The sequence below is a fragment of the Cygnus olor genome, chromosome 8 (genome assembly GCF_009769625.2).
Source record: "Cygnus olor isolate bCygOlo1 chromosome 8, bCygOlo1.pri.v2, whole genome shotgun sequence".
Classification (NCBI taxonomy): domain Eukaryota; kingdom Metazoa; phylum Chordata; class Aves; order Anseriformes; family Anatidae; genus Cygnus; species Cygnus olor.
In genome coordinates, this window is record NC_049176.1 from 3,911,451 (window position 1) to 3,924,759 (window position 13,309).

At 36.9% G+C, this 13,309-nt stretch overlaps 1 protein-coding gene across 5 annotated transcripts in view; it reads right to left on the reverse strand.

Annotated features, from left to right (window-relative positions):
- The window catches only part of COL11A1 (collagen type XI alpha 1 chain), a 235,611-nt gene that overhangs the window by 51,168 nt on the left and 171,134 nt on the right, over positions 1-13,309 (reverse strand). Inside the window, exon 69 of one of the 5 annotated variants that reach the window (XR_005822186.1) lies at positions 6,550-6,866. The exons of the other annotated variants lie outside the window; for them this stretch is intronic. The gene's annotated coding sequence lies outside the window, so the exon portion shown is untranslated. Of the gene's footprint in view, positions 1-6,549; positions 6,867-13,309 lie in introns of those variants that run through there. 5 annotated transcript variants of the gene reach the window in all.

Sequence of the window (13,309 nt, forward strand, 5' to 3'; positions counted from 1 at the left end):
CAACTGGGGCAGTTAAATCACTGACTGTGCTGGAATAATTATGATCTTAATATTTTCTTAGTTGTTTTCTAAATGTTAATGAATTTTGAAATATTTTATTTTCTAGGATATTAATTCACTATTTTCTAGGATATTAATTCATAAGTAAGTTACAACTACTTTGAATATCAAAAACAGTCTCAGTGACCATTATGTGTCTGTGTTACTTACTACATGTTCTCAGCAGGCTTATTTTAATTAATGTTTAAAACTTTGGAAACAGATCAGCATAAACTGCTTCTCATGAACTGAACTGCAGGTGCTTTCTATGCTACTTCTCAAGGTTCTGTTGCCTGGTTTTCTCAATCCAAATATGTTCAGAAATTGCAACAGATTTCATGCAGCCTGTGCAGTAAGTTTCCTTTGTTTTCTGCCATCCAAGGCATGTGTGGAAGAAAGGGGTTGTCTGTAACTGCATCTCCCCTTGGCAGTGAACTAGTGTTTTGACTCAGAGTTGCTCAGATTAGTTATAACTGTGGATACTTAAGAAGAAAATGTTATCAAGTAACGATATAACATTCTATTTCTGTAGCAAATCAGCTTTATCTACATCTTCATTAGTGCCAACAGTTATGAATAATGAAACAGGAGAACTATGTAAATATTTTCATTGGACAATTACAGCTCTTTAATTAAGGTGGTAAGGGATGTTGAGGAGAGACAACCCCAACCCAACATTGCCTAGCAGAATGGTTTTCAGGTCTGAAGCAGCCTCAGAAGGGAGCTCCACACAGGAAATGCCTAGAAATATGAAACAGTCACGGAACTTTGCTGGTGTTTGAAGCATGTTTGAACAATAATGAACGCTGCAGTCAAACACCAAACATTCACAGTTGGTACCCTGTAGTAACTCATTTTATCCAAAGCAGAAGAATAGAATTCTACCAACTTTTCTACTCTTTTGTTGATGAATACATAAGAGTAGGAGTCAGAAAGTTTTAGTTATGAAAGACACCTGTGCAAATAGCTTGTCAATTTGCAAATTCGAGCAAAATACTATACTTACAACACATAATGTTTTCTTTTAAACAAGCAAACATTTAACATGCACTGAGATCAGAGCCTCAGACTAACTAATTCAGTTAACTAAATCATTCAGTTTTCACTCAAACTCAGCAACTACAGTCTGACTCCCTTGAAAACTCCCTAACTCATAGGATACCTACATGACCCTAAAGTGCAAGTATGTTCTGCTCTCTGAACTGTAGGTTTAGCTCCATCATTGCTACCCAATTTTCTAACAGAAATTAGAAATTTCAGAGAAAATGCAAAGAGATTAACTGTTATAACAGAAATAAGTTTGTCAGGTGGAAGCTTTTTTACTGGAAGCTCCTTCACTGACCTACCAAGGATAAGTCTGCATCACAAAGCACGTCTTCTGACAGTAACTTTATGCAAGTGTTCAACCCAGAATTATGAACACCATTAAAGACCTTCCCAAAAGACTTTTGTTATACAGAGTAGTTGGATGATGGAAAGGACACAGTGTGGTTCTAAGTATTTTATTATTTCAGATTCTTTCCTTATATGTACAGTCCCAACTACTATATTTGTCTTAGATGGAAAAGTAATTAATTTTAATTACTGGAAGGAGTAGAGATCAATATCTGCCAGTTTATTCTTCTATTAAAGGATTACCCAACTGCTGTGCAAGTTATTTAGAGGCAGCACTGTGAGGAGTCTGACCTGAATTAGTTCACATAAGAATTATGACAGAACAGTATGAGGAATAAATGAGAGAGAAGGTGACAGAGCTGAAAATAATCATGTTTACTGCAATGTGATGAGCAGCTTTAGACAAGTAAAGTATTGTGTACTGAAAAGCAATAATAAAGGTAGAATGCTTAGGAGAATCACAGAACCACAGAGTGGTTGAGGCTGAAAGGGACCTCTGGAGGTCCTCTGGTCAAACTCCCAGCTCAAGAAGGGACACCTACAGCAGGTTGCCCAGGCATGTGTCCAGGTAGCTTTTGAAGATGTCTGTGGAGGGAGATCTTAAAAACCTCTCTGGGCAACCTCTTCCGGTGCTCCATCAGCTACACAGTGAAGAAGCACTTCCTGATGGTCAGATGGAACCTCTTGTGGTCCAGTTGGTGCCCATTGACAAGATTGCCTCTTGTCCTGGCACTGGGCACCACTGAGAAGAGCCCAGCTCCATCCTCTTTGCACCCTGCCTTCAAGTATTTGTATGCCTTGATAAGATCCCCTATGACCCTAATCTCCTATGACCCTAATCTCCTTCAGGCTGAACAGTCCCAGCTCTCTCAGCTGCTCTTCATAGGAGAGGTGCTCAAGACCCTTGCTCACCTTGCTGATGAAACTGCTATGGAGTTTGAAGCTGTGTATTTACTTAGTTGTTTTCTGTTTTTTTGCCTTTAGAAATATTTGCTGTCAGAATACAAATACCACTCCCACCCTCCAAGATCTCTAGACAACTTTTGTATTATTTTATGAATTAGTCTCCGAACATCTAATTAGTTATTTTCTACTTTACTTTTCTGTTGTGGAATGGAATACTGAATATGCTAAATCTTCACTTAAATTATTATTTTTTTTAATGTAACTCACCATAAACCTCTGGAAAATACTCTTCAGTATAGTAAACTGTGATTAAGAATTATTTGTCAGGAGACATTTTGATTCAAGGCAGGAACTCCAGCAATGATATCTTATTTTGAATGTGTTTTTAATGAATAGTTTTTTCTTTAAACTATATCACAGGCTGTTAATGATCTGTTAAAGTAGAATAAATTATTTTTCAAGACATTTCAAAGAAGATTTTAAGCTTCTTTGTTTATTCTAAAATAAAATAGTGAATTTACAGAAAAATGCGTAGCCAGAATTGGAAAATTCCAAAATTACAGATTCCACAGCAGTTTTGCCATATTGATCTGTACTGGACATTTTAGTGCTATGATACAAGGGCAAATTAAACGGCTCCAGTACTTTCTTATTAGCCTTTACCCTTACACATAGTCCTACTATGATCAATTGCATGTAAGAATAAGTTGCCATTGCAAATGTTGCACAAAGGCTTAGCAGTGTCTCGTTAAACAACATAAATGAGATTTATTTAAATCTGTTATTTGAAAGGCATAAGAGGGCTTGGCAACTAATATCCCACTGACTTTTAGTGAGGCATAGGTGCCTGTTGCCTTTAGAAATCTAAGAAGATCCCAGACTAAATAGGTATCATAGATGAGCAGTTAGTCAAAGGATTTAAATTGCTTTTGAGAAAAATTCCTAAATAACTTCATTTCCTGAATTAAAGCATGGTTAATGGCAGTATTTCACATTCGCTTCCTCCTTTAAAGTAGTTCCTAGGCATATCAACGAGATCAACTTCTAATTGTAATGAAAAGCGTATTGAGGTCAGGCCATCATGGGTCAAATACCAGTAGGAGATTGCTGGGAGATGGTTTTCTGCTTGTTCCTGATGAACTAATAAAATAATATCAGGTCTTTGCTGCAACACATAACCAGAAAAGATTACTTCTATTGAAGTTTCCACACCACCTCATCAACTTTCCCAGTGCAGCATGAAGGTAGCTTGAATACCTAATTTATGACTGTGGAAGTCAGTTAGATCAAAGCACCGAGTTTGTAGGTGTTTATGTCCTTCACTGGATGTAGAAATCTGTATTTCCCATCTGAGAATTGTTCTAGTCATGAATACAATTTCATGCACAATGTTGGAACTGAGTAACTGACAAACATTACTGTTAGTTTTTGTAGCCTGAATATCTTTGTGATACTCCATGCTTCATAGATTTAGCATTAATATTAGTTCCCTAATATCACTGAATTCAATGGGGCTGTGTGTTATGTAATATAATCCTTAGTTGGAAAAATATTGATATAATCTAACTCTCAATGACAGAGCTAATGACCTTGGGAGGACCTTCACAGTGACAGAATAAATCACACTGCGTAAGTGGGGCATCAATAGCCTTCTCAAGTAGAAAACAGCGTGGAAGGACCTGAGATAGCACCTTCTCCACCCCACTGCCCTCAGACAGTATCAACTATAGTTAACAATTCCTGTGAGATGCATGCCTGACCTAGTGATGGGCAAGTTCAGTGACATAGCGTAGGAGTTCTGTTGATCAGTACTCACATAGCATAAACTAGAATTGTCAAAATACACTGAGACCAAACTGTCGGCCTCCACCTGAGATCAGTAGTAATGCACCTTTGATGGGACGGGAGTTTGATCTGCTCTGTTTTGTCAGGTGTTTCTCTTTCTTCATTAGCTGACAGCCAGATACAATCTCTATATTCTTCTGTTAAGTCTACTGTCTTCACTGTTTGTCTGTCAGCTCCATACATTTTGCTAAAAGTGTCCCAGTGCAGCTGTTGTATGTAGTTTTGAAATCCAATATTGCTGGCACTGTATGTACAGTTCTGACAGCCTTCTCTTGCACGTGAACTATGGTGAAATTCAATTTTCTGCTGTTATTGGAGATGTATTGGGAAAAAGTAGATGGTAATGTGGGATACATTGACTCCCTATCAGCTTCTTAGAGCACCGGCACTGCAATTCCATGACTTAAATCTTCCTTTTCTTAAACTTATGGTGAATGTACCAGAGGCCTAAAGATTCACAGTTCTGTTTTTCCATATATTCAGATGCTATAAATACATAGACCGAAAAATGAGCTTAGAATTCTCTGCATTTAACATACATGCATGACTTACACTCAGTGATCATTGCAGCTGGTTGAATTTTGAGTTTTCCAGTATAGATTGGATATTGACTGGGAGGAGAATAAGAATGCTTAATTACTCAATTTTTTGAGACAAACAATGGAACATTGCTTTGATCATCACGTGTCTGCTCTAAAGTTTCTACTGAGAGATCTTCATTGGTGGAAAAGCAATTTATGGGATCCAAAAAGGTCTGTTCTCCCCAGATCATTCTCATTTGTGATAATCTCCAGGTATGTATTTATAATTGGCATGTGGGGTATCTGTTTGTGTACCAAGTTGAACAAAGAGTGCTCAGCGTAATTAAATTATGAGTTTCCGTTATGAACAGTATAATTATGTTATAAGTAGCCATGAATCTGCATGGACATGATCCTGACTGGGTTTAAATACAGTTGCTATATACTGTGAAACTACGACAGTAAAGAAAAAGAAGAGAAAAACGAGAGGAAGTTAGAAGTTTGCAGCAGTTTCAGGCTGCCAATTTTGTGATTTAGCAGCAAATCATTTTAATCATAACTGCTTGCTTAACAGTAAGAACGTAATTTCCTTTAAATTGTAGGGGAGGATGAAGGTGGCTACAAATATTTCCTCACAGTTGTGTGAGATTAAAAAAAAATCCTATTTGTGAATTTTGGTACTCAATTATTTTAAAATTTGTTGTGAAGATAATACTTTGGTATTTAAAGACAACAGTGAACATTGCTGTCATTACAGTCTTAAAAAAGGATGTTTAGAAATGTATTGAGTTATTTCTTGTAAACTTGTTCTAGACTGTATCAGCATAGTTACCATTTTTACTTAAGTAGTTTCAAAGTAAAAACTACCATTGCAAGGGCTGCAGAAACGTGTTCACAAATACATTAATCCAGCTATGTGCACTACAGTGAGCAAAGATTCCTTGTTGTCTTGGAAATCAGTAGGCCTAGATAGCTCTTTTGGAAGAAACTAGGAATATGAGTGCTATAGAGCTGAAAAATACACATATTTAATTGATACTTCTTCACAGATTTTTGCAAAGACTTCAAGTACTCCTCCACCCTCCCCACTCCCCACCCCCAAAAAATAAAGCTTTTGTCCTCATAATGAAAATTTTCCTGTGAATTAAATGTGATTTTCTACACAGCTGAAACAATGAATTTGGGTAAGCACCAAATTCCACTGTCAAATTGTATCACAAACATATTGAATGAGTACAGGAGAAATGGGTATATTTATATCTGCTTAATTCCTGTATGTGCACATTTGTGTAGGAGGGAAGGAGTAAGAAAAATTTCCCATTCATACTAAATATTCTACTGTCTACTTAGAAATATTTGTTTTTGTTGCCTGTTAAATTCTTCTTCCTTGATTAACATGTATCAGTATTGACACCCAGTGGCCAGAGACTTACCTCATGTTAATTCACTAATATGGATTCAACTCACTTTCTGCTTCATAACATATTAAGACTCTGAATTTAAGTTAGTATCTATATTTTCACGCTCACACATACAGGCATGCAGGTCTAGGCAGAGAGAAGGAGATTATCCACTTCAGATAAGAGTGTTAATGATTGGAGATATTTTCTGTAACACAAAATGGCATTTGGATGTCCATCTTCTTTTAACATTCAACAGGAATTAGCTCCTGGGCTGACATTAATGCTAGTGAAAATCTTCTCATATACTGTCCTTGTCTGGTTGCAATAAGTAAAGAAACATTGTTCCAGCCAGTCAAACAAGACTATTTCTTGCTAGAACTAAAAACTCTGTAAGAACTACAAGTTTCATGTCAAAAGAAAAAAAAAAAGCTACCCCCCCCCCCAAAAAAAAAAAGTATATTTATCCCGTTATTTTACACAATTCTCATGTTAGCATATATAGGGTTGGTGTTTAATATGATCAATGATCTCCTAATATTTTCATTCTCTAAGCCAATATTATTGAACAAAAACTGTAGATAGGTATGTTTGTAAGAACTGGGGCAATGCTTTAGAATACAGGAAGAATGTAAAGACCGAGGGCACAGAAATAATAGCACTTTGCATAGATGTGATACAAGTCAGGAGGAGGTGGAAGAGAAGAAGGTCTCATCTTCCCTTTGTGAGAACACTGGAACATGAGCAAGAGTTGTGACCACTGCAATGGCAAGAAGAGAGGTTCTGGTCATTTTTGGGAAAAATATTTTTTGTTACCCTAAGTTTTGAGCAGGATTGTATAGTTTTCTTGTTCTACTTACTTCAAAGGTCATAATATATACCTAGAAGATGACTAGTATACACTAGAGACAATATGCATAGACTATTGCAAGGCAAGCCTCTAAGAACAATATTTGGTTCACAAAAGCCTGAAGCATGACTTTAAACATTTGACAGATTTTGCTTATGTTTTGCATCTAATGTGTTTGTTGAATACATGAATCCCACCTAAGAACAGTATGGTGTCTTACCAAGAGAATGTGCCATTAATGACTGTACTTTAAGCTGCATGAATTTTGAAAAACAGGAAATGTCTTCTGAATATTTTGTCCTGTTATACAATGTGTTGTACGTATGTATGATATGCTGTACAATCATTCTAATTAATTCTTCAGTCACTATTATGGACTCTTCTCTAAATGAAGCTATTTTAGAATAGACCAACAATAAATCTTTTAGCCTTGCTGATAGCTTTGCTATGAACAGGCCAGCCATTGGCAAGGAAATGCGTGTAATTAGAATAGTAACTGATGTGGATACCTCAGGTGACATATTCATGGATTACCTGCTTAACATGAATACATTAACCCATGAATTTTTCAGTGTTGGAGAAGAAACATTACACTCAACAATAAATCATTTGTCTTGAAAATCTGATAAACCCTTAGGAAGAAGACATTGCAGTAGACAGAATAAGCTGCATAAATAAAATCCTTAGAGTGAGCATTAGTTATTAACTTTTAAACCAAATGAAGTAAAACTACTCACTAACATGTTCCTGCAGTAAGAGAGAAATGAGCTTGCCTGTATCAAGAACCTACAGTTATAAAAAAGTTAAATGAAAAAATGAACATACGTTAGGGAAATATGAATGAATGTGTAGAGACACTATGATTTCAAGACCTGGTTTCACATTCCTCTGCATTCCAAGATCACAATATTGTTGTTAAAAATAAAATTTATATATATATATATCAGTGTTAATCACTAGAGAAATAAAAATAAACATTCAAATACAAATAAAATTTGAAGTGTTTTCCATCACAGTTATACCTGGGAGGAATATTCATTACTGCTCGAGACCAAGAAAGGAAGTGAAAATGCACATGACAAAGAACAAGGTTGTTTGTGTCCTTCCCGTTCACTGGTTGAACTATATGAAATGGTAATGGTCAACTAATACCCATGCACTGCTTATGTTTTTTAATTCTTACGTGATCATAAGTTATTATATATTACTGACATTAAAAATATATTACAAGGGTGTCTTAGTTGTGTTTTTTATTTATTTATTTATTTTTTAAATACTCTTGAGAACTGTGGCTCAATATCAACTGGACGGAAGGACAGAATTTCATTTCATTTCATTTCATTTCTTTTCATTTCTTTTCTTTTCTTTTCCCTAATTGTAAAGTTAAGCATTACTTTAAAATGGTTCGACTTTGAAGATGGCCCCTGAATTTCAGCCTGCCTGCTCTCTGAGTTAAAATAACTGGATTTCAGCCAAATGAAACCAGGCAATTTTCCAGAGTTTCCTATGTCTCTAGAGTTTTATAGTGGTTGACTTTTGTCCTTGGAGGGAAATGCAGACAGATTTGAGTGAAGTGTAGTGAAATTTGTGAGGATATTCCTATATCTGCCTTTTAATGTCAGCTTCAATGTCTTTATTTTAGCCTTTACACAGAACTTTAGTTTTGCCCTTGAGCCATCATGGACAGGGAACCAAGAAGTCATCTTTCATTATTTTTCTCCAGTGCTTCAAAACCAGTGTGTTCAAAATATACAGAAATATTCACAGAATCACAGAATCACAGAATCGTCTAGGTTGGAAGAGACCTCCAAGATCATCTAGTCCAACCTCTGTCCTAACACCAACAAGACCTCCACTAAACCATATCACTAAGGGCTACATTTAAACGTCTTTTAAAGACCTCCAGGGATGGCAACTCAACCACTTCCCTGGGCAGTCCATTCCAATGCCTAAAATTCCATGCTACCATTCCTTGGAATTAGAAGGTAGTGTTATTTTCATGATTATTATATTCTTTGGCTTTTCATTCTATCTGCTCCATAATATAATTAGGACCATATCTAATAGCAGCAAGATGAGTCTTCAAACCCTGTTGTGCCAAATATGCAGCACTGAGCACTGCATGGGATATGTAATTGCTGAGCACTCTAAAGAGCATTCACTGCTTGACTCCAAACTGGGAGGGGCCGCAAGCAAATTGGAAGACAAAAGTTGAATTCATAATGATCTGGACAAGTAGGAAAACAAATCTGAAAAATACTGAAGGTAATTCAATGAAGACAAGTATAAAGCATCATGCTTTTCAAGATAGGAATAATTGACTGCACAAGTAGAAGATGGGGCATGCCTGGCTTGGCAATAGTTTTGCAGAATCGTAGAATGGCTTGGGTTGGGAGGGAACTTAAAGATCACCTGGTTCCAACCCCCCCTGTCATGGGCAAGGATGCCACCCACTAGACCCGGTTGCCCAAAGCCCCATCCAGTCTGACCTCGAACACTTCCAGGGATGGGGCATCCACAGCTTCTCAGGGCAACTTGTTCCAGTGCTTCCCTCTGAGTGAAGAATTTCCTCCTAGTGTCTAATCTAAATATTCCCTCTTTTAGTTTAAAACTGTTTCCCCTTGTGCTATCACTATCTGCCCATGTAAAAAGTCACTCTCCAACTTTTTCATAAGCCCCCTTTAAGTACTGAAAGGCCACAAAAGTGGGCACAAAAGTACTGAAACTCCCCGGAGCCTTCTCTTCTCCAGGCTGAACAACCCTGTCTATCCATAGGAGAGGTGCTCCAGACCTTTGATCATCTGTCATTCTGTTGTAAGAAGGAAGAAAAAGGCAAACTATAATGGGTATCGTCTAGTAGTATATAGTTAATACTCTTCAGTACAAGCTTTACGGAAGTCTCAGTGTTATCTTCAGGTGTGGGTACTAGAGTGCAACAAAGAAAGGAAATTTTTAGAGTTGGAGAAAGGAAAAAGAGATTAGAGGAAAAGGGTAGATTAGAAAACAAGGTCTTGGAGGAAAGATTACAAACCCTAGGTTGTTTTGTTTAAAAAAAATAATTTATGGCTGCTGTACTGAAGCCAATAGAACTATTTCCAGTCAGCTGCCTCTTGAAAGCCATGAGATTACACTTAACACCTGCCCCGCTTGTAATACAAAATATCTTATCATTTGAAGTCTTCTATGTGGGGACCCACTCCTTGTGGCTTAAAATGGCTTCATGTACTTTCCTTCACATCTACAGGGGGCAAAGAACAGGGGAGTTATACCAGGTGAGCTGATGGGTGGGATAAACACATAACCTGAGATCAATTTACTATTTTTTGTTCAGTGGATGCACCTTGAGAAGAGACAGTAAGTTTTCAGACAAAGATTTCTGCAAAGGAGGAGAATACATTAATCTCCATGTTCATTGTTACGTAAGGGAAAACAGGAAAGGGCTTCAACTACAGCATGAAAAAATGTTGGTTAGACATTCTGAAAAGAATCTCCTTTCCAACCATAAGGATTGTTAAGTATTGAGTGGATGTTTCTGGGAAGGCTGTATCATCTCCATTATAAACATGGGATAGTTAAGAGTATACTAGGGAAGAAGGGAATCTGTAAGTAATTGTTTAGGTGTATCTGGTACACGAGGTTTTTTTGTTTCCTTTTCCTTTTCCTTTTCCTTTTCCTTTTCCTTTTCCTTTTCCTTTTCCTTTTCCTTTTCCTTTTCCTTTCTTTCTGAGCCATCTCTGTTACTAGGATTTTATTTACAAGGAACTGTAGGATTGGATCTGCCAGGGGAAATCTACACTTGGAAAGAGCAACATGTTTCTTGTCTGCATATTCTCATGCACACATTAACTGTTTTAGATCAGTGAAAATGAAAACTGAAACAGTAACATTTCTACAATAAAACTTCATGGATAGGTTCCAAGCCAGAAAATGGCTATGGGTGTCTGATCACATGTGAATTCTTTTAAATTAAATGTACTGACAATAAGGCAGGACTGTTGCATACATACTGATGCAAGCCATCCCTATTTTTAAAGCTCAAAGGTTGCTTTATTAAAAGCCTATAGGACTTTCTGAATTAACAATTGTATTCCTTTTTGCTTTTAAAAGCAACTTTACTCTTAATTACATGTAGAGTAATGCAAAACAAATGCGGTAAAAAATTAGCCATCGATTACTATTTTCATATTGATATACTTTTCTACTATACCCTCAAAGGAAAAAAATATATTTAGTTTCTTTCATATGTATTTTACCAGACTAACTTTAAAAAAGACATTTAGTCAATCAATCACTGGTGTATTCTGGTAAACAGACATCTAAGTAACATAATATCAGATAATAAGAAACTGACGTTTATCATACTGACTGATTTTTCAAAACATTCAACTACGCCAAAACTAAGTACTATCAATCTTTACCTGATATATAAATCTTCCTAGGAGCATATCCTAACAGAGTAATTTCAGATGGAACCTACTACTTTCTTTTTCCTACCACTCAAGTGCTTTTATTGCCATGACTACCAACAACTTCTAACTTCCTTCAAGGCTGAATGGGAAAAGACAATGTTTTGAAACTGGGCAATGTACTTCCAAACAAACACAAAGGGAAGGTTTTTCCATCTTTTTTAATGGCGTATACATTCAGTACATAATTTTTAGCAATACTAGTTAATGAAAGAATAACTATCCACTGATTAAAGATATATGAGAATGAGTAATTATTCATGTAAATATGTAGGTTTATTATGAAAGAGATTTACTCTACCACTGAAACATCTGTGTCTGGGTAGGGAGAATGAAATAGAAAGAAATGGCTCAGTCCTATTTAAGCTGGTACATGCAACTCAAAAAAGTGGGATGTTTGGGCTGGTCTTAAGTCAAGGTGGGCTATAGGCAACTGATTTAGTTCATCAAAACTGTTAGCCCAATAACCATTAAGGCATAGATCTTACAGTTACTCAACTTCCTATACATGCATCTCTGGGCATGCAGTGAAACTGGTACTTTGGTGCAACTGGGTGAAAAAGCACCACTTACCTGTTTCTAAACCCAGGTATGCCTAGGTTTCCTTTTCTTGGGGTTAGCAGAGCTCGCAGGGTCCACAGGAGAAATGCAGAGAGCTTTCGCCTGCAAAAGGCTTGTATATGCCAGACCACCTACAGCAATTTTCCACTGAGTTCCCTCTACAGCTTCACTACAACCTTGGCTGGGGAGCTGGGGTAAGGAAGGGGGGGACACGGGAACAGGAAGGTCTCTGGAAGCAAACACAATGTCCAAGAGGGAATTCAAGACAAGTGGACAAATGGGGATATCTACCATGTTGGAAATATACTTCAATTACTTGCTTGAGTCTCAGCAGATATAAGAAAGAATTAGCCTGTTCAATCTGGGTCAGGAAAAGTGGAAAGAAACTGAAAAGGAAAAGAAAAAAGAGAAGAAGGGAGGAAGCATGTTTAAGGATTTTGTTTTTGAGAAGATTCAAGTTTATTGTTTCCTGGACAGTATATTAAATCCCTTGATGTGTTAACTTGAGTGGCTTGTCAAGGGTCAAAATGTGATTTAGAGGTGAACTTTTCCCTTTATTCAGGTTAAAGGGTGAGATTTCTGTGAGCTTGGTTTGACCAAGTCACAGATTAATATGATCAAAGACAGATCTCTGCTTCCTCTGCTTTAATTATACTTTTGCCTTTCAGATTACAGGTGTAGCAACTATCATCAGAAGGTCGCAGAAGAAGTTTGTGACAAGAAGCAATACCCACAGCTATCTGCTCTTGGGACAGAGATTTCAGGCTAGCAGGGAGTCAGCTGTGGACAATTAATTTCTCTGGTTCAGAGCAACTACAGTGAGGTGCTAGAGAGTTTTTGATTGTTTTTGGAGAGCAGGGTTTTGTAGAAGTGGGATAGAGTAATTCTCACTGTTTGATTAGGTTCACCTCTTTGTATTTTAAAATATTGCCTTCTGTTTGAGCATCATCCCATTCTGCTAGCAGCTTATGTAGACCAAGTATGAAGAAGAATAGGATTTATGATGCCTTTTCTTTTATTGTGAAAGAATCCTGTTTATGTAGGTTTGGACCTTGTTTTGCAGTCAGCATGCTATAGGGCATACTGAGATTTAACTGCACCCCATAAATAGGACAACAAAATGCATACAAACTAGACAATTTAAGGGAAGGTATAGCAAGCTTATTTATGCATCCTGGCATGTCATTTCATGTGTTTCATCTCTTTGGAGCCTTCACAGATTTACTTTTCTTTTAATATATTGCTCATTCTGGAAGTGCTATTTTTTGTGCCTTGCTTGCAGTTAATTTTAAAGGCCTATTTTTAACTTGTATGGACTGGAAAGAG